Genomic DNA, 10,895 nt, shown 5'->3' with positions numbered 1-10,895 from the left:
TAAACCTGTGATTAGCCGTTGAGCCCATAAGGTTTGTGACTGTGAAACATGTTGCTATTTCTCATCTTGAAACCTGAGAACAAAACAGTATTTGAACACAGAACCTACTGTTTGACCTGTCTTTCATTCCAGTTCCTTAATTATAGCCCATGGAGAGAACATGGTACACTTACTACTAAGCTAACTGGTTCATCATAAAATACATCCATTTGATCATTCAACACACATTAATTAACCACCTATTATGCCCAGGAACTTGACAAAGATAAGCAAGATAAGACCTTGTGAGGGACACAGACGTGGACACAATTGCTTTACAGCATTCGAAGTGCGACCACTGTAGAACAAAGTCAAATGGAACATAGACCATGAGGGTCAACAGAGTCATCAAAGAAGTGGTGACAGCTGAGCTGAATATTAAAGAATCAAAAGAATATTTTTCAGCCACAGGTGATAAAGGGGATCATTCCAGTCAGCAAGAAAAGTATTTCAAAGACACAGATTGAAATAAGCAAACTGATTTTGGGAACAGCGAGTCACCTGTCCCCAATAGGTAGAGCAAGAGGGGACAGGAGAGGTAACTGAAAAGGTGGATTAAAGCCCAATCATGAATGTTCTTTATTAATTCATACACAAATATTCATTGGGCATTTAACTATTTGCTAGAAATTATCCTAGATAATGTAGGCACATGGCAAACAAAATCCCTGCCCTAGAGTCTAGCATATGCTACGCTGAAGAATTTAGACCTTAGTTTGAAAGCAACAGAGTTAAGCAGGAAAAACAGCACAAGCAGATTTAGAGAGGTAACTCTTTCGAGAGTGTGAAGAATGAACTGGAACAGAGGAAACTAGACACAGTAAGATGAGTCAGAAGGTTACGTCAATAGAGCAGATGAGTCCTGCTTCTGCTATGTCTTCCATGAAACATCATGGTCTTCTCACATATGTATCTTCATCAGGAATCTGTAGAGAATATTCATTCCAAAATTTCATTATTACTTGACTAAGTTCTCACAAGAGATGTGCGTTTTTTCTCAAACCTTCAATTTCTACACAAAGAATATATTCTTGTTAGAGCCGCATCATCTTGCACCACTAGATACTACCAGTCATTCTGACTCATTTCCTGAACTTTTAGTTGCTCCAAGAGAAGCTCATTTTGTCCAAGACAGTTGAGACAGGGCCAAACAGACTAAAGCCACCTATAAGGGCCCAGTGAAGTCTCAATTTCCAGAGAACCTCCAAAGGAACAGATGAATCAAGACTCCTGGAAGCCAGAGAAGAGGAACTAGAAACCGGTTTCCTTCCTCTAAACCATGCTTCCTGAGGTAATTAGGACCTCCCAGATCTATGATCTTCCAAACTCTATCCATTTCGTATGTATCCCAGAGTCTCAAGAATTGCCCAAAGCCTTGAGATTCATGTGAGAGAGCCCTAGATATTTATTCTTTTGCCTATGGAACTTCACACCTTTACATCTATTATTTCATTGCCTCCTTGTAACCATCAAAGGAATAAGGCAAATCATATGTAATCGGACCCATTTTAAAGATGGAAAATCTAAAACCAAGAGAGAGCAAGACTTTGACCCAAAGGTATGTGCTCGTAAGTAGCAGAATCAGAACTAGCACCCAGAGACTGACTCCGTCTCCACTCCTGGACTACACTCTTTGCTTTACCTCCATAGTGCCTCCTAAGCCGTCAGTCATTGCCTCTCTCCTATCGTGCCTACACGTCTGCAAAACAATTCCTTGCTCTCCTAATGTTGATAAATAACCTTTTTGTTAACCTAGACTTCATGAAGCAATCACTCTTATTTTCTAAAGCTCAAAGCCATCTACATTAACCACTAAATAAAATCTCTTTCCTTTAATGATCCCCTTCATCTTCCTCTCCAACCTCCTCCGAGTTGCTGAGAAGTTGAGCTCTAGTCAACCTACATCGACCCCAGTAAGCTGCAGGCTATTTTTAGTTCAAGACTGACATATTCAGGCAGCAAAAAGAGCCAGGGAGACGCCAAACTCCGTATCCACCCTGGAAATGAACAAAAATGGGAAGCAAGCCGGCTGGTTCGGTGTCCCTTCAGATTTATTATAAATTGTCCGAGGGAACTTGGTGAATTAGCAGTGAATCCACTCTAGGAATGCTTTGCCTCGGCCAGTCCTGGAGCTGACTCCGCTAAACCTAGGCCACCTGAGGTCTTTCAAAAATATTACTCTCACAAAAAGTCCACACAGCTCAACACTGCCGCCAAGAACAAGGCCCAGAAAACACAGTGGCAAGCTTGGTGCCGGCCCCACTGTGCAGTTACAGGAGGTGAGAGAGGAAACATCTCCTAAGTAGGAGTCAGAAAATCTAGATTCCTGACACTGAGGAGCCACGGGACACTGAGAAAGTCAGAGCGTGTGGCCTTGCCTGGCAGCCTCCTCAGGACTCCCTCTGCCTCGGCCACGCTGAACCCCTTCACCCAAAGTCACACCCTTCCAGGAGTAGCCTGCATACAATGACTGATCAAGGGATAAAGGACTGGAAGCTCTGGCCCCATGTGAGGCATCTCTGATGGGCCCTTTCAACTCCAGAGCTCCCCATGGGGTCAGCAGAGGCTGCCAGCCTGGGCCTCTATCTAGCTGGGCTCCTCACCTGCCCAGCCCTGCTGATAGGTCTCACCCCAAGGACACTCCCTAATACACAACCATAACGATAACCTCTGTCTCAGAGCGTGAATCCTGGAGAACCCAACGTGCAACACGAATAAATCGACGTCATCGACGCTAACAGTGAACTCCAACAAAACGACACTCTAACGAGAATCCTCTGAAAATAAAGTTCCTTTACTCAGGTGAAGAAACCTTCACAAACCGTGCGAAGTCACACCGGTGCTGCAGGGTTAGAGAAGGTCTCGGCTAAGTTCCAATAAAATGCAGCAGTTCTGGTTCAAGGTGGCAACGTAGAAAGATCCTGAACTCACTTTCTCTCATGGATACACCAGGTCTACAGCTACATATGGAACAACTAACCTCTGAAAAAACCTAACGGCTGACCGAGCAATGACTACACATCTGACCAATGAGAAGAAAACCATGTCGAAGTGGAAACAGAAGAGGAGAAAATAGAGAGGAGAAGGCCAGAAGATGGTGACACAGCCACAAGCCAAAGAATACCTGGGGCCACCAGTAGCTGGAAGAGGCAAGGAAGGATCTTCCCCTAGAGCCCTCGGAGGGAGAACAGCCCTGGTGACACCTTGACTTTGGAGTTCTGGCCTCCAGAACTGTGAGAAGATCAATTTCTGCTGTGTAAAGGCAAAAAATTTAAAAATTATATTAAATTAAATATAGCCTTCTGCTTCCATTTCTTCACAATTGCGTGGAAGCAGATCCTGGACGCAATCATGGAATCAGAGAACTGTCTTCTCTCCCCTCAGCCGCTTTAGCCTTCTCTACAATCCCCCTGCATTTGGTCCTGTACTACCTCCAGTGCCTAATGCCTTCCTGCTCTCCAACCCCCTCTTTCATATCAGTGGGAAAATAAGAGGATGCCAAAAGCCTGAACTGTCTCAGACATATCACTGGAATTATATTTCTTGGTTGACAGATTCTGATGGTGGGCTCTGTGATAAGCGTTCAGATCCCCTTTTCGGGGCTGAAGGGCCTATTTCTCAGTGGCTGTAAGAGCTGCTGGCAGACTCCTCAACTCTCAGCCCTCTCCAGGAACTGCCTTCAGCTGAAGACAGCTGCATCCCCCACAAACAGAAGCCCATAAGATGACTAGTCCGTACACAGGTTTCCTGACTCTCTCACCCCAACTCGGGGCAACTCTGCAGGGCCTCCCCAGCTTCTGAGCTCCCCGTGAAGTTGGCTGAGGCTACGTGGAGACTGCATCACAGCCCAATTTCTACCTCTGTCCAATGCCTCTTCCTTTCCTTCCCCAACAAATACTGGGCCCCTAATAAGTTCCCTGCACACTAATGTCTGTCTCAGAGTCTGCTTCAGTTAGTACCAGTAGCCTCTGAGAAAGCAAATATGAAGATGAGGTTTTGGTATTTGAATATTCTCTGGCTGACTAGCAATGAGAACCCCATCACTGGTGGTAGATCTCAGGTAACTCCAGGTCCTCCTACCTGCCCTCCACCTACTCAACATGGACCAGAAGGAGCCAGAAGAATATTATAAAAGTAGATTCTAAGAAACCTGGATCGAAGTAGACAGTGCAATTGTTATTTTCACCCGTGGTGAACGGGGATGGTACACCAGTGGGAAGAAACGGTTTAGCAGGTGCAATGTATCAGGGCTTGGAGAATTTGAGGAAATAGACATTCTAAGAAAAACATAATTAGAGCAGTTTCTGAGAATTTATGCTCTGGAGAAAAAGAATGAAGGTCTGGTGGTTATAAATCGTTAATTAAAAGCTATATGTGAAATAAAGTTGGAGGACTCATACTTCCTGATTTCAAACTTACTACAAAGATACAGTAATCAAGACAGGGCAGTACTGGTATAAAGACAGACATATAAATCAATGGAGTCTAGTAATAAATTCGTATATTGATAGTTTTTGACAATGGTACCAAGTCTATTCAATAGGGAAAGAATAGTCTCTTCAATAAGTGATGTTGGGACAACTGGATATCCACATACGAAAGAATATGGTTGAACCTCTAACTCAGAATATACAAAAAATTAACACAAAGTGGATCAAATACTTAAATTTAAGAACTGAAACTATAAATAAGTTCATTTGTATCATTTTTTAAGATTCCACATATAGGCGATATCATATGATATTTGTCTTTCTCTGCCTGACTTACTTCACTATGATAATCTCTAGGTCCATCCATGTTGCTACAAATGGCATTATTTCATTCTTTTTTATGGCTGAGTAATAACTCAGGCACAGAAAACAAACTTATGGTTACCAAAGGGGAAGGGGGAGAGGGATAAATTAGGAGTTCGGGATTAATGTATACACACTACTATATATAAAAAATATATAACCAATAAGGACCTACTGTACAGCACAGAGAATTATACTCAGTATCTTGTAATAATCTAACACAATGAATCTGAAAAAGGATAGATATATATAATTGAATCACTTTGCTGTACAACTAAAACTAACACAACATTGTACATCAACTATATTTCAATAAATAAATAAAGAACTAAAACTGTAAAACTCCTAGAAGAAAATATAGGGGCAAACCCTCACGACCTTAGATTTGGCAATGGTTTCTTAAACATGAAACCCGAAGCACAGGCAACAAAATTAGATAAATTGAACTTCACTAAAATGAAAGATTTCTGTGCATCAAAAGTACACTGTCAGGAGTCACTGTCGTCTCTCGGTCTCCCGTTGGCCCGATGGAGGATGAGGAAGCAGGGGCGCCGCTTCCTGGCGGCCCCAACGAGGCCAGCAGAGGCGCCCCCGTTACCTCCCCCTGTCCCCGGGGCGCTGCCGGCCCTCTGCAACCCCAGTCACCTGGCGCACCAGCTTTTGGTGCTGTTGCTTCCTTGGTTTCTGCAGCTGGTTTTGCTATGATAATCCTGCTGCCCTTCAGACGCAGGTTAAACGGGATATTCAGGTGAATACCACGAAATTCATGACGCTGTATGCCTGGTATTCTTGGCCCAATGTAGTTTTGTGTTTCTTTGGTGGCTTTTTGATAGACTGCGTATCTGGAATACAATGGGGCGCCGTTATGTTTAGTCGCTTTGTTTGCGTTGGACAGGTTGTTTTTTGCTCTGGGTGGAATATTTCACGCTTTTTGGCTGATGGAATTTAGAAGGTTTGTTTGGGATTGGTGGGGAGTCTTAGCAGTTGCCCAGAATACCTATGCTGTGAGTTGGTTTAAAGGCAAAGAATTAAACTTGGTGTTTGGACTCCAACTGAGCATGGCTAGAACTGGAAGTACAGTAAACATGAACCCCATGGGATGGCTGTATTCTAAGGTTGAAGCTTCATTGGGTTCTGCTGGTCACACAACCCTTGGGGTCACACTTATGATCGGGGGTATAACATGTCTTCTTTCACTAGTCTGTGCCTTGGCCCTTGCTTACTCGGATCAGAGAGCAGAATGAATCCTTCGTAAAGAGCAAGGAAAAACAGCTGAAGTTATCAAGTTCACTGATGTGAAGGACTTCTCCTTCCCCCTGTGGCTCATATTCATCATCTGTGTCTGCTATTATGTTGCTGTGTTCCCTTTCACTGGACTTGGGCAAGTTTTCTTACAGAGAAATCTGGCTTTTCCTCCCAGGCAGCGAGTGCTATTAACAGTATTGTGTATGTAACATCAGCTCCCATGTCCCCAATATTTGGGCTTCTAGTGGATAAAACAGGAAAGAACATCATCTGGGTTCTGTGTGCAGTGGTGACCACTCTTGCTTCCCATATGATGCTGGCCTTCAGGTTGTGGAACCCTTGGATTGCTATGTGTCTCCTGGGACTCTCTACTCATTGCCTGCCTGTACATTGTGGCCAATGGTGGCATTTGTAGTTCCCAAACATCAACTGGGAACTGCATACGGCTTCATGCAGTCCATTCAGAATCTTGGGTTGGCAGTCATTTCCATCATTGCTGGCATGATATTGGATATTTGGGGATATCTGTTTTTAGAAGTTTTCTTCATTGCCTGTGTTTCTTTCTCACTTTTATCTGTGGTCTTACTCTACTTGGTGAATCGTGCCCAAGGTGGGAACCTAAATTATTCCGCAAGACAAAGGGAAGAAATAAAACTTTCTCATGCAGAATGAGAAGTTTAAATGACTGTGTCATGAGAATGGGCTGCACACATCATTGGTTTGAAAACTTCCATTTTTTTTTTTTTAATTTAGAGTTTAGTCGTTAGGAAAAATAATGGTCTGGAGAATTATTATATTTATATTTTGAATACATCTATTTTAAAGTATAACTGTGAGGACTATTTTAGCCTGTGTCTTTTGTATTGCTGAAGAATTCTGCTTTGGAATAGGCTCATCAATGATGAAGTTTAGAAAATTGCATCTGGTACATGCAGGTGATTTTCAGTAAGGACAGTAAATAATGGAAATCTTTGGATCTTGTATTGAGATAATTTCCACAAAGTGTATCTTAGGAATATGGCCTTTGCTTTATCTTAAAGCAAAAAAAAAAAAAAGTTTTTGAGGGGGTAGAATGGATATTTTATATAGAATAAACAATGGCATTTTAATAGGCATTCCCTTTTGTAATAGGGAATATTTGAAAGATATTTTTATGAAGCCTCATTTCCACAAATAGCAGATTGTGCTCTGCTCTCTTTAGTTACCAGAGGTTGCTGAGCAGTGACCCTTTCGAGCTTCTTTATTTCTGTTACTGAGGACCCTAATTCCCAGGGACATAATTTTGTGGTACAAACTTTTTGTATGGTTTTTCTTATAGTCCAATTAATTACTAAAAAACGTCCTGTAAACTATGATAATTGCATACCTACAAGGATAAACAAACATTGCAAAAGAAAAAAAAAAGGTACACTATCAGAAGAGTGAAAAGACAAACCACGGAATGGGGGAAAGCATTTCCGAAACACATATCTGATAAGAGTTTAATATCCAAAGAACGCCTCCATGACAAAAAGACAATCCCAGTAAAAAATGAGCCAAGGGGCTTCCCTGGTGGTGCAGTGGTTGAGAATCCGCCTGTCAATGCAGGGGACAGGGGTTCGAGCCCTGGTCTGGGAAGATTCCACATGCTGCGGAGCAACTAAGCCCATGCGCCACAACTACTGAAGCCCATGAGCCTAGAGCCTGTGCTCCGCAACAAGAGAAGCCACCGTAATGAGAAGCCTGTGCACCGCAACAAAGAGGCCCCACTCTCTGCAACTAGAGAAAGCCCGTGTGCAGCAACAAAGACTCAACGCAGCCAAAGATAAAATAAATAAAATTTTAAAATGAGCAAAGGACTAAGACATTTTTCCAAAGAAGATATACAAATGAACAAGCACATTGCTGTCTTGAGTCATTACGGAAATGCAACTCAAAACCCCAATGAGATCCCACTTTACACTCACTAGGTGACCGGTCAAAAATATAAACAATAACAAATATCGACCATAATGTGGAAAATTGGAACCCTCCTACATTGCTGATGCGAATTAAAATCATGCAGCTGCTTTGAAAAACAGTCTGGCAGTTCCTCAAAAAGTTAAACATAGAGTTACCATATGATCCAGCAATTCTACTCCTATGTGTATACCTGAGAGAATTCAAAAATATATGTCAAAAAAAACTTGTACATGAATGTTCACAGCAGCATTATTTATAACATCCAAAAGGTGGAGACAACCCAAATGTCCATCAACTGATGAGTGGATAAACAAAATATGCTATATCCAAACAGTGGATTATTATTTAATCATAAAAAGGAACTGAAGTACTGATACATGCTATAACATGGATGAACCTTGAAAACATCCTGAGTAAAAGAAACCAGACACAAAAATCACATATTTCATTAAAACTTATATGAAATGCGTGGAATAGACAAATCCATAGAGACAAAGTAGACTAGTGCTTTCCAGAAGCTAGAAGAAGGGAATGAAGAGTATTATGGGCTCAGGGTTTCTTTCTGGGGTGATGGAAATGTTTTGAAATAGAAATATTTTGAATTAGAAGTACAACTGTATGACTATACTAAAACCAAAGAATTTTACACTTTAAAAGGGTGAATGTTATGATATGTGAATTACATCTCAATTCTTTAAAATCCAAAGTTTGGGGAAAAAATAAACAGCTAAGTGTGAAAGTCAGGAGGTCTCCGTGGCAGCACATAATCTTATCTCCTGCAGCTGGAGGACAGAGAACGCTGAGGAATAGGCCCAGTACTTAGCAGAGTTCCAAAGAAAATTAATTTCTCAATCCACTATGCTAAGGTCAAGGCTGTTGCTGGCAAAGAATGGGACTGTGAGATATGGGATAGGAGTCATCTAAGTTGATACATTATAAATCCAGAATCCATAGATTCCTCTAAGTCCTCCAAGTATGTGTAGAAGTGGCCCACTCCTCCCTGTTAAGGACAAATGCTTCCCCCTTGCTCAAACTAGAGGTCGAGGCTTCCCTCCTGCTCCCAAAGGAGACTCAGCGATATTTAATCTATAGTTGGTACCCAAGCACTTTGGCATCCTTTTGCCAAAGAAGCAGTATGCAAGAAAGGCATCATCATCCTGTCAAGAATAACTGGCCCTGATCATCATTAGGAGATAAGGCAGGGTGGAATATATTTGGCAGCCCGGTGATCCATTTGGGCATCTCTGGGTATTCTTTTGCCCAATTTTGAAGGTAAACCAATGAGAGCAACAGCCATAGCCTGTAAAGGGCATGGTGACCAGGGGCTCAACTAGCTCAGAAGATAAGCCAACTAGACCAGAAGAGATGCAAGCTGAGGATGAGGGCAACATAAAATAGATAAAGAGATGGGAGTGGATGACTGTCAATTGCCACTCAAGCCCAGCTTACTAATACAGACCTTGGTTTATCCCACTAACTATCCTCTTGTAAGCTTCCCCCACAGAAACGGGTCCAACAGAATGCTGGAGGACCTCCTCCCAGAAGTGATACTTAAAAAGTGGATTTAAGTAGTATCAGGGGTAGACTGAAGTGGATGCTATAATGTGAAGCCCTGTCCCTTCAGGACTACAGACTTAACTTCTCCCACTACAGAAGTATTGTCACATAACAGCCCTTAGCCATCAGGCCTTTCTATAAATGCCCTCAGTTAAAGACAGCCTTCTTGCCCAAGGTCACATCCTCTTACCAGGGGCTGCCTGCATTAATGACAGATCAACATGGGGCTATAACAGCCTGGCCCCCTCAACTTAATGCAGGACAGCTCTGCAGGGCACCCATCCTCTGAGGTTAGTGGTAGCTTTTGCCGAGATTGTATCACAGCTCCCTCTGCCCAATCCTGCTTCCTTCTCTTCTGCCACAGGTGTTGATCTCAAGAGCATTCACTCAATAAACATCCTGTTGGCTGCGGGTCGACAGGCTGTCCTGGCGGACTTGGGCTCCGCAGCCCCGGCTGCCTGCTCCTTGTTTGTGTCCTGAAGATTAGTGTGCCGAGTTGGTCTGTTCATTAAGATTAAACATGTAAACAAGAACCACTTAAAAAAATAATAAATTAAAAAAATTAAAATAGACATCCTGTTTGCAAATTTCTGTCTCAGAGTGTGCTCTCTAGGCAACCTGACCCGCAACATTTATAATTACACCATAATGCAAAACACTACATTTTAAGCTTCTTATCTGTAAGTTAATGTTATTTCAGCTCCTCTTAATTCTGGTAATTTATCTTTTAATAATCCTTGATTAATTTACTATGAAACATCACCAATTGAGAACTTTTCCTACATTATTCAAGTCTCCAAAAGCCTACTCATACTTTTAGTCTCAATAAATGACCTCACTTCATTGAAATCAAGGCTAAACATTAATTCTCTTAATCTCCTTCCTCCCACTCCTAAATTTCTTTGTGTGCTCAACACATATTTTTATCTTTTTTTCTTTCTCAGATAATAAAGTGTCTCTTTCCATACCAAGGTTAATTCTTACTACTTAGTTCTTTACTCTATGGTTTCCTGACTTCTCCAAAACAATATTTCATCAAAGTCTTTAATCTCTCCATCTGAAAGTTTACTTCCTTTGAGTGTATTAATATCCAAAACATATTCCATCAAAGTCTTTAATCTCTCTATACAAGTCTCTTTCCTTTTAGTCTATAAATACCATTGCTTATTTATAAACCAAAAACAAAACTTGAGGTCTATCTTGTTTCTCTCTTATTCTTTACCAACAAACAAGGTGGGGAAATGTATAATCACGTATCTACTCCATTTTGAGTCCACAGTTCAATAAACTACAATCTGTATTCTATCCACAACGCTCTAC

The 10,895-nt window shown here is 41.8% G+C and overlaps 1 pseudogene; it reads left to right on the top strand.

The window, feature by feature from the left end:
• Nucleotides 1-5,319: 5,319 nt before the first annotated feature.
• Nucleotides 5,320-7,106, top strand: LOC132434458 (lysosomal dipeptide transporter MFSD1 pseudogene; annotated as a pseudogene).
• Nucleotides 7,107-10,895: the final 3,789 nt, after the last annotated feature.

This window comes from Delphinus delphis, chromosome 11, assembly GCF_949987515.2.
Source record: "Delphinus delphis chromosome 11, mDelDel1.2, whole genome shotgun sequence".
NCBI lineage: Eukaryota > Metazoa > Chordata > Mammalia > Artiodactyla > Delphinidae > Delphinus > Delphinus delphis.
The sequence above is the reverse complement of the archived record's forward strand: the minus strand, read 5'-3'. Positions and strand labels throughout refer to the sequence as shown.